At 38.3% G+C, this 19,488-nt stretch overlaps 1 protein-coding gene across 4 annotated transcripts in view; it reads left to right on the top strand.

Annotated features, from left to right (window-relative positions):
• GRM8 (glutamate metabotropic receptor 8) overlaps nt 1–19,488 on the top strand; it is a 755,908-nt gene that overhangs the window by 446,628 nt on the left and 289,792 nt on the right. The window lies entirely within an intron of this gene.

The following is a 19,488-nucleotide window of genomic DNA, read 5'->3' as shown; positions in this document are numbered from 1 at the left end:
TTAAAAGAAATATCTTAGCCAGCTGATTTTATGCCATGCTGTCCTAGACCCATGTTAATGCTGTCCTAGACCCAAAATGGATACCTAGGCACACTGTGAACCTCAAAGAACTGGTATCTTATATATAATCTTTTTTTTTTTTAAACTCTGTTGTTTGATGTATAAAGTAAGTCAGCAAGTTTCTATTAGCCACTGTGTTATAATTATTAGTGGAACATAATTTACAGGAGCTTTGATATGTGATCATTTTAAATACCACCATTGTAAATACCATCAAATCCTGGGAGACATGTAGGTCAATGGATGACTGGCTTGTCCAGTAGATTATAATTGTCACAGCCCCAACTCAGTGATGAGCATTTCAATCATCTGCTGGTCATTTATGTTTCCTCCTTTGTAAACATCACACTTGGAAGACATGGATAAATTATTACCAAATCTGGAGCTGTGCTAAAGTTATCAAGAGAGCTTTAAAATTCTGTTTTTGTTGTGGGAAGTAAGATGATTGCTGATAAGTATTTGCTAAACCTATACTTTTTAAGAACGTGTCCATGGAATTTGATATGTGGGACAAAGTCTTGTAAGTTATAAGAAAAAAAATCTTAAAATGATCATATGCCTTTCCAGTAATCTATCTGGCAATTTCTTCCTTCATTTACAAAGATGTAGTCTGCTAAAATTTACTTAGCCCCTGAAAGCAGTTATTCGATTAGAACTCAACTTTGCGTAAATTTCCATCCTTAAAATCGTAACTCATTTGTGTTGTTGAGAAAACTTGCAAATTGAAATACTTTTTAAGATAATGTTATCAGGTTAACAATGGTATATTCATCATTTTATTTTATTTTGAATTGTTATTTGTAGATTATGTTGGTGTTTTAAATTTAGAGTGACTGTGAATGAAGGGATTCTGCCTTTCCAGAGATTTGGGGGTTGTTATTTATCAGCCTTATTGTTCCAATTTCTCTATTCACCTTAATCTTCTTCCTCACTGTGTAAACCGTGGATGATTTTGTATCTTTGTTTATACCATCTGTATCCCCATTGATTTGAACAACTGAGCAATGTCTAAAGGCTCCCAGCTTTTTTTTGAGGAGCAAATGGCATTAATTTTCTGCTGCTTTAGAAATGCTCCAAGGCGAAGAGTGGTATCACAGAGAACGTGGCTGTTATTCATGACTTCCTTCCTGCCGGGAATCTGGGGATCCAGAGAGGAGTTTGTGACTGCAGAAGCCAATTTACGAATTATGAAAGAGTTGAAGCTGACCATGGAAACCAGGTTTTAGGGGCCCTCATTTTATTTAACATTTTCTAAGTGTTTTCTCAGAGGATATTTCATTTTAAAAAGATAGATTGTTTCATATATAAGACCTAAGTCTTATGTTGATGCCTTTCATTTATTATGTGCCTAATTTAAATTCGTCAATTCCTGTGAAGTGTTTGGGAAAATGAGGGAAAGTCAAGGTACGACAGATCCAACCTCAGTTTACCTGCTTTTGAGGTAGATTATCTCAACTCTGTCCTGTTCTCTGTTTCTGTGGTTCTATATTACAAAATCTTTAGAACCTTGGTTTGGAATCCGTTGTTTTCAACCTCAGCTGCTTAGTTGACTCAGAGGGAAACTTTTAAAAATTCTTGTGCCTGGGTCCCATTACTTGGGCTGCCAGATTTAATAAACAAAAAATACAAGATACCCAGTTAAATTTAAATTTCAGATAAACAACAAGTAGTTCTTTAGTATAACTTCGTTAAATATGCACGTCCTTTATTTCTTCTGGCAACCTTACTGGAAGTCCGTCCATGCTGAGTTAATGGGTCCGGGGCGAGGTCTGGCCATGGGTGTTTTTATACATTCTCCAGGTCAGCGTAATGTACAGTAGACCTGGGAACTATTGGCTGAGATAAATAGCGTTTTGTAGACGGTGGTGTGACTAGGAGTCAGCAGCAGTACTTGTGAAAATGCATCTTCTCAATTCCCCTCCAGTCTAGTTCATGAGGATGACATTGAGGTACTTTAGTAAGATCCTAGTTAGTTCTGTTACAGGTGACTTCTGGGCCATACATTGAGAAGTACTGTTTAAGAACATATTAGCATTCTTTTTCTTAATATAAGAGCATAAAGTTATTTTTTTTTAATTTTTAGAAAAATCTCAGAATAACCGTTTCAGGGTACAGCATAGTACACTGGCTACAAATGAACTCTCCTTATATATTAGAATAAGTGATACGGATTAGAAAGATGTTTCTCAGAAGAAAAATCAAAATCAATGTGAATTGTCTTCTGTTGTTTGCTATCATTTCTTATGTAACAAATAAAAAACATTTATCTTCTGAACTGGAGAACAAATAGGTCTTCGTGAGGACAATACATTAACCTTAAGGACTGTGCTTTGCTAAAGCACTCTAATCTTGGGTAACTGAAAAAAATGACCTTGGGAGACACTGAACCTAAGGAATTGACACGAACAATTTGGGATTGGTTGTAAGCTCATGCTGAGCAAAATGTCTATGAAAATGCATTCTACAAGGTTAATAGGCTGATATTTTCAAGATTATATACAAGGAAAAATAATGTAGATGATTAACACTGCTAGTGTCAAGGGCTATTTTTCCCCCACTGAGGTAGTTTCAGAAATAAAAGAGCAAAGACATTCTGTCTTGTTTCCGGTTCTTTGTTTTGGTGATTTCTGAGCGCCAAATTGATATTTTTTCCTAAGACTTACAGAAAACCCAGGGCAGTACATATTTTGCTCTGTTTTCAAGGGGTGTTTAAATTGATGCAAATTTGTACTGCTGTTAATGATCCAAAATAATCCTTATGGGAATGATTTCTCCCCCATGATCTATTAATGCACTATCGATTAACCTCAAAACCTATTTTATATGAGTAAACATTTTCATGTAGGATAGACCCCTGCATCCCTTTGCGTGGTTCTCTTAGGTACTATGCTTTTAACAGGTTGACTCCTTTTGTTTTGGCGTTCCTCCAAATATGGAAATATCTTAGGTTTTATCTTCCAAGTTTCTCTATTTTGAACTATTTCAGCAAACTGAACATTTACTAATTGCTTTTTATTACAAACATTTACCAGCTAGTCAATTGGCTCAACCTGTCTAAATTGTGGCATTCTGACTCTAGAGACTAAAAGGCCATTGTTGGGGCATCTGGGTGGCTCAGTCGGTTAAGCATCTGCCTTCAGCTCAGGTCATGATCCCAGGGTCCTGGGATCGAGCCCCACATTGGGTTCCCTGCTCAGCGGGAAGCATGCTTCTCCCTCTCCCTCTGCTCTTCTACCTGCTAGTGCTCACTCTCATTCTCTCTCTCTCTCAAATAAATAAATAATATATATTTTTTAAAGGCCATTGTTATTCCAAAGGGACTTGGGATAGCTTTTAGGTTCTAGTCTTGTTGGCTTTCACTTGGAGTCTGATAGTTCTCTCACTGATGCTAGTAACAGCTCTTCATAATGTTTACAATGACTTTACATGCATTTCTTTTTTAATTTGGTCTCCTCAAGAGTTATATGGAGTATACAGGGCAGAGGTCATTATTAATCCTCTTTTCCAGATCAGACTACGGCTCAGAGTTTTAAGTGGCAAGCGCTGATAAGTCTAAGTGCTAGAATTGTCCCTTGAATGCAGTCCTTCTCACCTGCAGTGACCTTTCCACTCTATCAGCTTATTAGGACAGACCAAATGAGGCAAAAGAATATAAAAGGGCAGTGGGTAGCTGTTACCAAGGAAACTATTATTTTAATTTTTAAAGTATTGATCAGAAAAGAAGTAGAAAAAGAGGACACTTCTTATCACAAGTAGAAAGAGGAAACAAATGATCAAGTAGAGGTTTAAAAGCTGGATGATAGGAAAACTGCAGGAACAAAGCTCCACATAACACGGTCACGTACCGCGCACTCTTTCCAGCTTCCTTGTGTTTCTGGGAGGCAAAAAAGGGGACAGGCAGATGAGCAGGGACATGAGACAGTGGTCTGTAGTTTCCCGTGATATTGCAGGGAAGAACGTGATGTAAATTCTCTGGAGTGGACCTCCCCAGGGAAGAAGATGGGAGAATGAGCAACAAGGAAAGAGCTTGCAACTTCCGTGGCCGAGGTGCAGTGCAGGAAGAGCCAGAGAAGAAGTGGCCCAGGCTGTGACTGGACAACAGACTGACAGTTGCTGGATGTTGTTCCGTTTCCATCAGTCACTGAAATGGCTTAGACAGAATGAATATCCTGTTTGTGGCCAGCATGGAAACATCACCTGATAACTTACATGCAGGGCTTAAAAAAAAGAGAGAGAGATCAGAAAATGGTTTTATTTCCTAGAACTGTGGATTGTTTCAGGTTGAAATTGCTTGAAATGTAAGGGTCGTGGGCAACAATCAGGTTCAGATTAACTTTCAAAGCAGAGAGTAACGTAGAATAATTGCATTTAAATGCTTAGAGTTTAAACCAGTGGCTCTGACATTTCAGTGAATCAGAATCAACTTTGCTAAAACACATTGCTGGGCAGAGCCCGGAGTTTCTGGTTCCATATAACTGGGCTGAAACTGGAGAATCTACTTTTCTATTATCTTCCGTGACAAGGTACGCTGCTTCTGTGGTCCAAGGACCATACATTATAAACCAATGTTTTAAGCATTGTTTGATTACTTGGGGCTTCCAGAGGCAATGGATATTGGTTAAAAGAGAACACAACTACTCACTGTGAAGTTTTCTTAAATTTCCATCAAGAAAACAGATACTAATGTGGAGAGGCCTCGGGACTGGAACAGCCTGAGATCCCCATTCTGGCCTTCCCCAGTTCCTTGCCACAGAGAAGCACACTGTGGGCCATGAACCCGGCCCTCCAGAGCACCATCCTGCCAGATACTGGGAAAAATAGAATTTTCCACATAGGTCGTTTAAACCACCACTCTGGAAATGTTTCATTTATAATCTACAACCTTCCTTTGAAAGGATATTTACAAGTGAGGCACCCCTGATTCCTGAAGTAAACCCAGCATCAACAAGCCTGTACCCACACTGAGAAAGAGACAGAGTCCTCAGGTGTGTCTATCCATTGTCTCAGTCTCCATTTCTCCGTCTTTCCAAAGAAGCTGTTTCCCTGCAGTTACATGTTCAATTTTAGCATAGTGATTAATAGCCTGATTAAAATTGATGTTTATGTATCTTAAAGTCTTTTTTTTTTTCCTTCATGGAATTCAGTCAACCACACTTATGATTCTTTTACCCATGAGCTGTACTCGAGGGGCTTTTTTACATCTGATGGTAACAAATGATAATTATGAGCAAAACAGTTTGAAAGGTCATTTCATTCTATGCTTTTAAATGCAATGTTGTGAACCGACAGTAGACATTACAAGTTGGTTTCTCCCCGAGAGCTCCTCAGCAAGAAGAAGAGAGAATACCTTTTCCTCGAGTCCATGCTTGAAGTGCATGTATGCAGAACTCAACTTTGAGTTTCTACCCTGAGTTGGCAGCCGACCTCGTTACAGCAGTACTTAAAAAGGGACTGGCCTGGGAAAGCTGCCTCTCGTGAAACAATACAGTTAATACTGCATTAAAAACAGAGGGTAGACCTGTACCCCTGGGGATAAAAATATATGTTTATAAAAAATAAAAAATTTAATTAAAAAAAATTAAAAAAAAACAGAGGGTAGAAAGATAATAATAACTCTAAAGAAGAAGGTCTCTGTTGTGAATGCAAGTCAAAGAAAATGGAGACAAAGCTGGTAGCAAGTAAAGATACTCGATTATCTAAAAGTAAGATCTCAAATTAAGTATTTTTTTTTAAGAATGTAGTGGGATAGTTTTCTTAAAAACTGTTTGTTGTGCCTGAATAGATCTCTCTCTCTCTCTGCTTTCTCTCTTTAATGTAATAACTGCGTGTGTGATATGAAGGTGTCATTGTTACTCAGACGCATACTTCAGGTAGGGGTAACGCTCGGCATTAAAAAGCTGGGCATTTGAGGATGCACATTTATTCCAACAGATGCCTGAGTTCCTGTTAGAACACCAGCACTGTCATTTATCAAATGGCACCCTAGTGATCTCAAAGAGTTAATGAGAATCTCAAATTTCATACTTACTTCCCCACGGGGAAGGCATCTGACTCACATTTTGCAGTCTAGCAAAGTACTTGGTGCTCCTGACATTCCCTCAGAGCCCCAGATCGTCACCTACCGAGCCACCAGTCATTCCTGCCTTCCCGTCTGCCTCTATACCTGTGGGGCATCCCTGCTGCTCCTCCCCATCCACCTTCACCTGCTTGGACTCTGGACCATTCTTACCATATGTTCCTGCCACCATTAGTGCAGCCCTGGCTCTGGAGGTGGTCTCTGACTTGGCAAATTTCTCTTCACCCTCTGATTGCCTTGGCACAACCATCTGAACATAGAGCTGATTCACTTCTAGAACTTACAGTCAGAATTTTTAATGAAAAAAAATCTTAAATAAAATGCTGATGCAGTGGTTTAATACAATGACCAATACAACCATATGAATAAATACAAATGCAAAGCCAAAAATCCACCATTTAATTTAAAATGCTGGTGTGACTGAATGTATTACATACTGCATCCTGACGAAACTACATAAAGCTAGATTTCTCTTTAGGAAGGACAGGGTTTCCATATTTATTAAGTGAAAATAAATTTCAGTATATACTTTGCTTTTGCCAGTGATCTACTTTTTTTTTTTTTTTAAAGGTGGAACATCATTAATAATGTCTTTAAGGATGTGCTCTTAAGCATAGTGAATTCCATACTCCAAGCTGTAAGTTAGAAAATAGGTTATTCAACTTCTTGAATAAATTAAAAGGGAGTCTTCATCTTTCTCCTTTTCCCGATAAATTGATCTCTTGAGTCTGAGTGACATAATCTATATACCAGATCTTTTCCAGAAAGTTATTATATAGAAAGTGTAAATGGCTAGAGTAGCAAAAAGCGACTCATACTTCCTATTCCACTAAATGAAATCACTTAAACAAGACATGATATGACATAATATCCACATGGTTTAGAGCATTTTTTACAAGCTTATATTTCTTTAGGCTTCTTATTCATTATAAATAAGAAGCTTGTTTCTCCTGATGCTTAGTTTAAGTTGTTTATATTTTAAGCCCATGTTATGTATCACGCTCCATGGGATTTTAACATTAAAAAAAAAAAAAGAATTCACTTCTGTGGAACATTTGCCTATACACCTGGTCCGGAAGCAGGCGGACCTGGAAGGTCCCCTTGGTCTGTCAGGGCAGTGCAGATGAAAAGCTTGCAGATCCTTTCCACTTCTAGCGTGGAAGCTGACTGGGAGTTTCTTGCTGTTTCTTTATGTGTTGACGTGTTTGCAGGGCCACAATTATAAACTGATTACAGCTAGCAAAAAAACTGCTTCCATTGTTTTCCCTGCTGAATGGTAATTAGACTGTTATTGTGTTCATTGCCATTTTTTATTGTTGCTAGTCTTTTGAGCATTATTAGGCTATCTTAGATTTCAGTATGTCCTCTGGAAAGAAGGAAATGCCAACCAAGTGCAATGTATGTAAGATGTTTATAGTGATTATCTTATTGTATGCTCTAAATCGCATCGTAGAAAAACTAAATATATCCTAGAAACAAGACATTTTGTTTTTCTGTCTGTAGTCATTTGAACCACGTTTGATGCTCAAACTTCTCCCTCTTCCTTGATCGTACAGCTAGTTCAGAAAAGGCCATTTCAAAGTTAGAATGCCATATGTTAGAAGATTTCAAGTATAATCTGGACAATGTGAATTTTGTTTCTATGTGAAGAACAGCTTATCTCGAAGGCTGCATTTACATTAGCTGAAAAGGAAAACTATTGGCAGTTTTTGGTTAGTTTTTTTTTTCTGTCTCTGAGTCTGAGTTGATTTTGTTTTGTTTTGTTTTGTTTTGTTTTAAATTGACCGAATCGACCTGATTGCTGTCTCACAGACATAATCTGTGAACTCATCTTGTAGACTCTAGGCCCAATTAGTCTAAATGCTTTCCTGGTTTGCTACTAATTGTATGCTTAACTGTTAAGTTATGATAAAGCTCATTTGAAAGGTAAAATAGAATTCATTCTTCATGTCCTTTAATGTAATTGTATCTTATTTTATCATTGCAATAGATGGGGATAAGAATTTTTCCCCATTCTGGGGCATAGAAAATATTTGAATGTCTCTGAAATACGAAGAATATGCAGGAAGATGCAGTCTTAGTGTATTAGAAAATGTTAAAAAGCATTTACAGTCTGGGAATAATGGATGAAATATGTGTAAAGGGTATCTAAAAGAGTTTTTCGAATGATAGAATAAGCATACACTTTTCAGATGACTTTGCTGTTTTTGATAGATTTGACCAATGTTTCACTGAAGAAAGTAAATAGAGCAAGTGCATTTTCGTTTTCTCTCTCTCTTTTTTTTTTAAGATTTTATTTATTTATTTGACAGAGAAAGAAATCACAAGTAGGCAGAGAGGCAGACAGAGCGAATGGGGGAAGGGAAGCAGGCTGTCCCCTGAGTGGAGAGCCCGATGTGGGTCTCCATCCCAGAACCCTGAGATCATGACCTGAGCATAAGGCAGAGGCTTTAACCCATGAGCCACCCAAGCGCCCTGCAAGTGCATTTTCTAATCTGACAGTTTAAAATAGAATTAATTTGAGATTTCTCCCTCATCCTTTGTCATTTGCATTTGATTTTCAGCTGACATCTCTTGTCTAAGACAATGAGATTGATCACAAAATAGAAGCTTTAGAAATTTCTCTGAAAATTAGTGAAGCTACTAAAAATTACATTTTAGTAGGATTTACCTTAATTGAAGAAGTGCATAATTGGGATATGATGATCTACAAATAAGTAAAGGAGACAAAATATCCAAAAATAGAACTAAAAGATCTACCAAATTATTAAGGCATGCAAGTATTTGGCACAGCAAATAAAAGCCAGGGATGATTATGAAGAAGTAAAAAAAGAGCAAAAACGATAAGCAGCAAATTAGTTAATAAAGAAGATGAGATACCACTTGGAAAATTGATAAAAGAGAATAGAAAATTCTCTTTATCATTTTGTAAATATAACAGAAATAAAAGATTCTTTTTTCCTTTCAAATTTTTATTTTAATTCTAGTTAGCTAACATATAGTGTAATATTAGTTTCAGGAGTAGAATTTAGTGATTCATCACGTACACAGCACATCCAGTGCTCATCATTAACCAGTGCCCTCCTTAGTGCCCATCACCCATTTAACCCAACCACACCCACCTGGCCTTCAGCAACCCTCAGTTTATTCTTTGTCATTAAGATTCTCTTAGTTTATTTCCCTCTTTCCTCTTTCCATATGTTCATATGTTTTGTTTCTCAAATTCCATATATGAATGAAATCATATCATACTTGTCTTTCTCTGACTTATTTTGCTTACAGTAATACTCCCTGGCTTTATCCATGTGCCGGTCAAATGGCAAGATTTCATTCTTTTTGATGGCTGATGTCTCCTTTATCCATTTATTAGTTGATGGACATTTGGGCTCTTTCCATAGTTTGGCTAATATTGATAATGCTACTGTAAACATCAGGGTGTATGCATCCCTTTGAATCTGTATTTTTTTTATCCTTTGGGTAAATATCTAGTAGTTCAGTTGCTGAGTCACAGGGTAGTTCTATTTTTACCCTTTTGAGGAACCCCCATACTGTTCTCCAGAGTAGCTGCACCAGTTTGCATTCCCACCAACAGCATAAAAGTGTTACCCTCTCTCAGCATCCTACTATCTGCTGTTTCCTATGCTAATTTTAGCCATTCTGACAGGTGTGAGGTGGTATCTCATCATGGTTTTGATTTGTATTTTTCTGATGATGTGTGACGTTGAGCATCTTTTTATGTGTCTGTTCGCCATCAGTATGTCCTCTTTGAAGGAATAAAATATCTTGAAAGGCATTTCTTTCAATTAGAAGGAAAAGACAGTAATTGACTTGATGGTATTTTTTTCTGTACTGTACTGTACTGTATTTTTTCTGTATATAAGATTATATTTATTTATTTGAGAGCAAGAGAGCACGTGCATAAGTGGGGGTAAAGGCAGAGGGAGAGGAAGAAGCAGACTCCCCACTGAGCACAGAGCCTGAAGCTACTGGGTCTTGAACCCTGAGATCATGACCTGAGTCAAAGTCAGATGCTTAAACAACTGAGCCACCCAAGTACTCCTAACTGTACTTATTTTTTAGTAGTGAATCTTTGTTTTTGAAGAAAGGTAGAGTTCTTATAAAAGCAACAATATGTAGGGAATTTTTTAAAATTAAATGTGCTTACACATTTCATTTCAAATGACTAGTATCAAATAGAAAAGAAGTACTGTAGAATTTGACTAGAGTTATTATTGCTCCCTCCATTCTTTTTGTAACTGCCCAGAACTCTTGAGAAGAGGATCATCATTGAGATACTTGAAATAAATGGCCACCTAAATTAGGTGATTGTTTCCTGCCTACAACCTGTCAGTGATTTACATTAAAGAAAGCATGTTCACAACCTGAACATTATCAACCATTAAATATCTCTTTGTAAATCAGTTTCTCTCGTTGATAATTGGGCACTTGTTGGACAGGGATTAGGAGAAAGGATGGCTATGTATTTATTTATTTATTTTAAGAGAGAGAGCATGCAACCGGTGGGACGGGGGTTGCAGAGGGAGAGAGAGTCTTAAGCAGACTCTGCACTGAGCACAGAGCCCAGTGGGGTGCTTGATCTCAGGACCCTGAGATCTGATCTGAGCCAAAACCAAAAGCTGGAAGCTTAATTGACTGTGGGACCCAGGTAACCCCAAAAGGATGGCTATTTAAAGGGGAAAATGATCTAGAATTGCAGAGGCATGAGGCACTAGATACTAACTTAATGTCCCTCTTAATTTGGTTAGACATAGTCCTAACTATGAGAGCCGAAACAGCCGACATTGTGAGCAAAATAGCATTTGCAAAATGAAAGGGATGGAGCCCTGAAGATCTCTCAGTCTGTGAACTTAACTGAGAAGAAGAATGAAAAGCAGACATGCAGATCAAAAACACTTTGTCAGATTCATCTGACCTTCTAAATTAGACTGACACATCCAGCTGATTGACAAAAAGTCTATACATGTTAATTATAATAACTTTAGAGAGCTTTTGAGTCTGTGTATTTATTATACTACTTATTATGAGGCTATAAGAGTGTGGAATGGGATAATTAGTTTTTATCAAGGGACATAATTGGCTAGAGGTTTATACTTGGAGAGTAAAGGACAAGAGGTGGCTGGAAGAAGTGACCTATAGAGGTAGGGCCTAAAGCTACTCATAACTTTCCAAGGCCAAGGAAAAGACCCTTTGCTACAGGAATGACTGTCACAGAAGGATGGGATAGGGGACACTAACATTTATTGAGATGTTACCATGTTCAGAGAAATAAAATGACAAACGAAAATGAACATGGTCCCTGCTCTTGTGGACCATTAATGACACTGTTTTAAAATCAGATAGGATACAGAGATGATTTTAAAAACCACAAAGAGGAGAAGGCCTTCAAGGGTTGTTTTCCTTATAGATTTTCTTTTTTCTTTTTTTTAAATTCAACTAGCCAACATATTGTACCTCATTAGTTTTTGATACAATGTCCAATGATTCATTAGTTGCATATAACACGCAGTGCTCATCACATCACATGTCCTCCTTGTTGTCTACAAACAACCATTGATTTATTTGAAGAAAGAATATTCATTAATTCAGTGAGTAGGTGAAACTAGAAAAGAGGTGCTTGGGTTGAAAGGTATTTTAAAGTCATAGTTGTAAACTGTAATCTTAAACTAGTTTTGTCTGTAGTTTAAGGGACACAAATTATAGTTTTCCTTTGACTGACTGCTTAGAACAACACTCAAGGTAGGAGGTCATTCTCCCCTTATACACTGGTAAAGAGGGGGATACCAAGAGAGGTTAACTCATTGGCCATAGATAACAGAGCTAGTAAATAAGGGATTTGTGTCATAAATTTCATATTTTTCCTACTATTTCATGCTACCTCATAAAGACTGGTACAATAAAAATTCAACGTGTGGTAAGTAGGTTGCTGTCCTTGAGGTTAGACACAACGAGATCATGGTTGTATATCACTTAGGATTAAGCCCAGCTATAAGTAACAGGGAGGGAAAATAACACTTGTTTCAACAAGACATCACTTTATTTTTCTGTCTGGTAAAATCCAGAGGAGGCCTCCAGGAATAGTGCTGTGTGGCTTCTCATACTGCTCGGCTGTCCGGACGGTGTGGCTCTAATTTCTCCCGGTTCCAGATGAAAGGCAGAACTCCCATTACCCGCTTTGCCTTGTAAGTGGCAGGATGGAAGAAAGGATGTAAACAATAGAGACGAAGCGCACACGTCCATGTCCTTTAAGAAAGGCTCCTGCAAGTTGCCACCTTCCCGTTTGTTTATAGTCCTATTGGTGGCTATATTTAGATACAGAGGAGGGTGGGAAATGAGGTCTGTTCTGGTCAGCCACGTGTCTGCTAACAATCCTGAGGTCTAATACCACCGGAAAGCTGGTGAATTAATACTGAGGTACCATCAACGGTCTCTGCCCAGAGAGCCTTGATGAGTGGTTGGGCTCGAAGACAGATAGAAGTCAAGATGTGAATGGCAATGACAGAGTGAAAGCATGAGGGCTCTTCCAAGAGTGTTGGCTCTAAAAGGGAGGGTTGCTATATCAAATGACTCCCATACCTGACTCCATCTCATTCCAAAATGCATTTGATTGAAAGATGATCAGAAAACTCACATATTAAAAGCTGCCACTTCATACAGCAGATGAACACACAGGACTGTTGTAGAAAGTCAAAGGCCAGATGTTTACCAGGTGCTTAGAGCAGTCCTGTTAAATGAGACAGGTCTAGGTCACCTGGGTGGTTCTGTTGGTTAAATGACTGCCTTCGACTCAGGTCCTGATCCCGGAGTCGTTGGATCAAGTCCCACATCAGGCTCCCTGCTCAGCAGGAAGTCTTCTTCTCCCTATGACCCTCCCCCTTCTCATGCTCTCCCTCTCATTCTCGCTCTCTCAAATAAATATGTAAATTTTTTTAAAATGAGACAGCTCTAGCCAAAGAAATAGCAGCAGGTTTATATTTTAATCTAAATTCACTTTTTTGTATCTGGGCACCTTCCTTATTGTTTAGACTTGATTTATAATGGAAAAAGCAAGACAGTTTGAATAAGACTAGGAAGCAAGACACAGTGTGGAGGCTTGGTTTTACAGCTTACTATGTTTGTGACAATGGTCAGGCTATTTAACCAGACTCAATTTTCTTATGTTAAAAAAATAATAAAAAGGAAGAAAGAAAAAAAAAGAAAAAAGAAAAAAAAAAAGAAAAGAATTAAAAAAAAAAAGAAAACAAATAAGAAAAATATAAAAAAGAAAAAATATATATATTAGATAAACTAGTTAAAAAACGTTAAAAAAGAAAAAGGTAAAAGTTAAAAAAAAAATTTAACCAGAAGGCGAGAAAAAAACAAAAAATGAAAAAGAAAAAAAATTAAATTAACTGCAAGACTAAAAAAAATCACAGGGAAAAAGCCATGAGTTCCGTGCTTTGCTTTCTCCTCCTCTGGAATTCTGCTGCTCTCCTTGGTATTGAAACCGCACTCCTTGGTAGGTGAACTTGGTCTCGGCTGGATTTCTTGTTGATCTTCTGGGGGAGGGGCCTGGTGTAGTGATTCTCAAGTGTCTTGCCATTTGTGACAACATGGATGGAACTAGAGCGTATCATGCTTAGCGAAATAAGTCAAGCAGAGAAAGACAACTATCATATGATCTCCCTGATATGAGGAAGTGGTGATGCAACATGGGGGCTTAAGTGGGTAGGAAAAGAATCAATGAAACAAGATGGGATTGGGAGGGAGACAAACCATAAGTGACTCTTAATCTCACAAAACAAACTGAGGGTTGCTGGGGGAGGGGGGTTGGGAGATTGGGGTGGGATTATGGACATTGGGGAGGGTATGTGCTTTGGTGAGTGCTGTGAAGTGTGTAAACCTGGTGATTCACAGACCTGTACCCCTGGGGATAAAAATATATGTTTATAAAAAATAAAAAATTAAAAAATAATAAAAATAGAAATAATGGGAATACTGTAACTTGCCTCATAGAGTGATTGTAAGAACTATGTAAAAACATATCCAGCTTGTCTAGCATGGTGGTTGGCTCATAATAGATCTGATAAATGTTAGGTATCTTCCTCTCAGCTTCTAAAAAGAAGGCTGTTTGTGAACATTTGTACACTTGAGCCATTATGTCTAAATGTTTCCTTTATCATAGCTCCCTGTTTCTATCCAAGTCCTTGATGGTTGTAACATAATTTGGGGAGTAAAAATAAACCACTGAGAACAGAATCCAAAAAGCAGATTTTTTAGAACTAAATTTAAAGTGCATCTCAGGCTATAATTTTCACTTTGGTTCTAAATATATCAAATTTCTATTTATAATTTTTCCTCACAAAATGTGTTTTGATATTCAGAGTATGCGAGAAAAGTTTAAATATGAAAATATTTTCAATTTCTTTTTTGCATTTGCATGCACTGAAAGTTTAAAGATGAAAATATTTTCAAAAAAAATTTTTTTTTTGGAATTTGCACACAGGGGTAATAATGAGTGATCCCAATAGGCCGTGCTCCATCTCTCAAGGTGAAATTAGGGCTTGTTGCCAAAAAGACCTGTGGCAGTTAATTTGCTCCTCACAGGGCCAGAATTCCAATTCTGTCCTGGAAAGTTTTCTGGGTCTAGAGAGAATTCACACTAAATCATGCATTATAATTTAGTTTATATGTAATGTTGAAGGACACCATAGTTTATATTAGTAAGATTAAAGAAAAAAAAAAAAAAAGACTTGTCAAACAGATCTACTCTTTTTCCACGGTAAGGTAAGTTCCTAGTCAAAAGCTGTAATTTTTGATCTGAGGCAACAGTGTGTAGGAGTTCTGCTTAATGAATACTGATGTTCTATTGTTTCAGGAGTGATGAAATACAGCCACAGGTTCCTGATTTATGAGGGGTTTAAAATGAGCACTTACCTCATCTTGGATCTGTTGTTTTAACACTGTCTAATACGGTTAGTCTCAGATGGTCTGTTTCCTCTATTATGGAAATTATCCTACCAGTCCATGTGGAGAGAAGCAAGAAGCAAAACACCCTTACCGACCCTACCTTTTATGTACATTTATTTGAACATAAAAATAGAAGGCATAGCTTTGGTTTATTTGAAAAAAGTTTCCCCAGTAGTACTTCAGTATATCCCATATAGTTTCCTGGAGTGGCCCTTCATAAAATATTAAAGAAAAGGGATGGTGGCTTTATGCACGGCTAATTGGAACTGTCTTATTGATGTGTGCCTCTTTGGAATGAAACTCTGTTCAGATTGGTTTAACAAATATTGCTATTAACCTAAGACAGATTTGGGCACCATGCTAGGCCCTGTGGGTCCTCAGAGGAAGATCTAAACCCCTGTCCTTCATGAAGTTTCAGATTATTGAGAGAGAAAATAATATTGAGAAAGAAGTTGTAAATCAAAAAATGATGACTGGAAGACGAATCATGCTGATTCATTAAACGCCGTCCACAGACTCTGTGTTTACTGATTCCTGGTGAGGACTTGGAATGAGTGGATGGTCTGCATCCGTGAAGTTGTCTGACAGAAGCAGAGGCTGATTGAATTAATTGGAAGGCAACAAGAGAGGTCATCTTGTCTGGTCCCTGTCCCTATGAAGGATGGCACAGAAACTCTCCCAGACAGATTGTGACCTGCTTTAATCAGCCACTGGCATTATACCCACGCCTGTGCGGTGACCCTTAAAATTGGGAAGAAAAGTGAAAGACCCAGTCAGTCACCCAGCGGATAGACCACACTGCACAAAGGCAATGATTGTTTTCCTCTTTCATCTGGGTGCTCCAGGATCACACACAGATCCCCTCAAATGTTCATTTAAAGAATATGCATCTTATATGTCTGGTACATCTCATTTTCTGTTTTAAATTTCTTTTATAGGGGCACCTGGGTGGCTCAGTGGGTTAAGCCTCTGCCTTCGGCTCAGGTCATGATCTCAGGGTCCTGAGATCGAGCCCCGCATCAGGCTGTCTGCTCAGCAGGGAGCCTGCTTCCCCCTCTCTCTTTGCCTACCTCTCTGTCTACTTGTAATCTTTCTCTCTGTCAAATAAATAAAATCTTTAAAAAAAAAAAAAAATTTCTTTTATAACTTATGCTTAAGTTGTAAAGCCCTATTTTTGACCATTTCAACCAAAAACCATGGTTCTTTGAATGGCAATGGTTTCTAGGGATACTCCTTTCATGTCGGTATGAGGGAACCTTACCATAACGCGCAACTTCTTGCTCTTCACTTTTCCTCAGAGTTGATTTCATTAACTCCTTTCGAGGCTTTCTTTAAATTCCTCATGGGGAAACCCACTTAGGGATCCCCTCAAGTTTTACTCATCCTCAGAGGAACTTAATTACACAGGGAGAGAAGGTACAGCTAGAGAAAGGCAACATGACAGAAAGGGAGGAATCATGGAGCGAGGTAGTAGGATTCTGTTCCCAGCTCTGCCCCTACCTGTTATATTGGACCTGGAGAAATCCCTCAGTGTTCCTCGACCTCAGTCTTGCCATTTGTAAAACAAGAAGATTGGATGAGGTCAGTGAGTTTCAGACTCTTCTTGATTGTACTCCAGATTAGTCATTTCTTGTTTATGGCAACTCAGTGCTCTCATGCCTTCCAACTAAAGTAGAAGGTTCAAGAAATAGTACTTCCTGTTACTATGTGCAATACACTCCTTTCCATTTTATTTTTGAAAAATGCAGGTTTTAATGATTTAAACGATTTTACATCATTTTTACAGTGATTTTAAAAACACTAATAGGACGTGTCATCAAGCTTAAAAATAGCAGATACGATCATTGTTAAGGTTGTTTCAGTATGAGAGCTCCTATTTTATTAATTGCAAGTTTTAGGGTCTCATTATATGTGCTCTTGTAGTGACATCATTTCATTGTTAACCAAATCTTAAGAAGAGTGAGAGAGTAGGGGAGAAGGATGGTGGGACTAGAGAGAGTAGAAGTGGGGAAAGGTTTGTTTTCCTGTGTGTGTGTTTAATGCCGACTATCTTATTTACCGTTCAGTTTTTTGTTCCAAAGAGAATATCTGAGACAATACAACTGATGACTTGCGAGAAGAAAGACTGAAGTTTGTTGCTGAGTAGTAACGTAGTCTTGGAAACAATTCTATGCCATCTCTTTCCCCAGTTCCTAGAAAGTTTGTAATTAAAAAAAAAAAAAAAATGAACTCCAGGGGTGGAACCCTATCCTGGACTTAGAAAAGCCACAAATCAGACAGGGTACATTCCTGTAATGCAAGAGAGTAGAGAGAATTTTTAGGTGCAGGCTAGTGGGGTTCCCCTGGCCTGTCCTAACAGGAACTAGTAGACCATGTTCATCGCCCATTGGGCAAATGTGTGGCCATCTGGTGGGACAATATATTCCTGGCCTAGACAGCATCCATTGGTCCACTGGTCTCACTGAGCAGCAGGGTCTATCTACCCAGACACAGAAGGCAGGAACCTGGAAGTCACTCCTGGCGACACCCTTTGCTTCAGTTCCAGCCAAATCCTGTTATGTCTTCTAAAGTCTCCAATGCATTTACATTTCTCTGTCTTCATCGTCACCTTAGCCCATGCCATACTTTGTCCTTCTTCATTTTATGAAAGAACCTCCCAAGCAGTTATTCTTTTTATGTAATGCCCTGATAACCTCCCAAGCAGTGGGAGGTTTCTCTCCCGCCGCATCCTCTCTTTCCTCCTTCTTGTCTGTTCTTCTGACCCAGTGCTCTTTTTGAACGAGAAACCCAATTATTTGACCTTTCAAAGGCCTCCTACTGCACATAGGAAGAAGACAAATTGACTCTAGGTAACCTGCCAAATCCCTAAATCTGCCTTCCCTGCCTCTCAGGCCTCATCTGTGCCACACTCCTGCCCAGCTCCAGTGTCCTGCGAAGGATTTCAGGCCCTCATACTTCTCCGCCCCTTCGATCAGTAGAAGAAGGGTCACTGTCACTCAGCCTCTTGTGTTCCCCCTACTGCCCTTTCTCCTCTCATTCACTCCTGTTTATCCTTTCGATATGAGCCCGTCACTCCCCGAGTTTTAGTTTACGGTTGTATCTGGCTCAGTGCTTAAGACATCACCCAGGCTGACTGAATGGTGATGATAAAGGTGATAATAAAACATCCCTTGTATAGTACTCCTTACTGTTTCCAACACACTCTCCAGACTGCCTTAAACACATTAACTCAATTATGACAATGATTCTGTGGGAGAGTTACTTTTTATTCTCACTTTTCAGACAAGGAAACTGAGGCATAAGAGATTAAGGGATCCCGCAACTAGTAAATGGTGGTGTGAATTTAAACCCCAGCAGATTAGCTGCAGGGTGGTTCCTAATCTTTGAACTAAATTACCTTTTTCATGTTTATTAGATGAGTATATGAATATATATCCTGGGTTTATATTGGGATTTCTTTTGTTTGTGTAATTGGAAAAGTGTTGCACATTGTAGAAGCTTAAGTATTTTATAGCCCCGTATAACAAATAATGGTATCCATTTATTCATTGTATAATGTGCTGGATGCCCTGCATTACCTCAGTTCTCACAATGGCCATGCAACATAGGTATAAATTCCCATTTTATGAATACAGAATAAGAGACTCAGGAACAATCTCAAGTCTTGATCTGTCTGATGTCAGAACCGATGTTTTTCTGCATTTTTCTGTTTGTTTGTTTTTAACAAGAGATGGAACTTAACCTGGGCCTTCTATGTTGCATACAGTTTAAATAAGGGGAGAAGAAAATGTTGAGCATTAAGAATGAATTGAGGGGCACCTGGGTGACTCAGTCAGTTAAGTGTCTAACTCTTGGTTTCTGCTCACGTCATGATCTCAGGGTGGGGAGATCCAGCCCTACTTTGGGCTCAGGCTTCTGGAGCACACAGGTTTGGGATCCCACCCACCCATCCCCGGTTACATACATGCACACACATGGTCTCTCTCTCTCTCTCAAATAATTAAAAATCTTTTTTTAAAAAAGAATGAGTTGAGAATTTATTAATTGTACCATGATCAACCATCTAAAAATACAATGAAAAAAATTGTTTCATAAGGCTAGAAAATGAAATATCAGGGCATTACATGAAAAGGAATATGTGAGTGACATATCTTTGCTGAGGATTCCAAAAGAAGGTTCAAATAAATGGAGATACTCTGTTTCTAAATGGGACACTTAATATCGCAGCTATTTCAAGTCTTCTGCAACTAATTTTAAAAAATCAATACAATTCGAATAAAAGCTGCAATTTTTAGAACTAGCTTAAATAGTTCTAAAGTTTATTTGTGAGAACTATCAAGAATTTTAAAAAACAAGAGTATTGATAGAACTTGCATGAACAGATG

The sequence above is a fragment of the Mustela lutreola genome, chromosome 4 (genome assembly GCF_030435805.1).
Source record: "Mustela lutreola isolate mMusLut2 chromosome 4, mMusLut2.pri, whole genome shotgun sequence".
In the NCBI taxonomy this organism is placed as follows: Eukaryota; Metazoa; Chordata; class Mammalia; order Carnivora; family Mustelidae; genus Mustela; species Mustela lutreola.
This window is presented reverse-complemented; position numbering and strand designations above follow the sequence as displayed.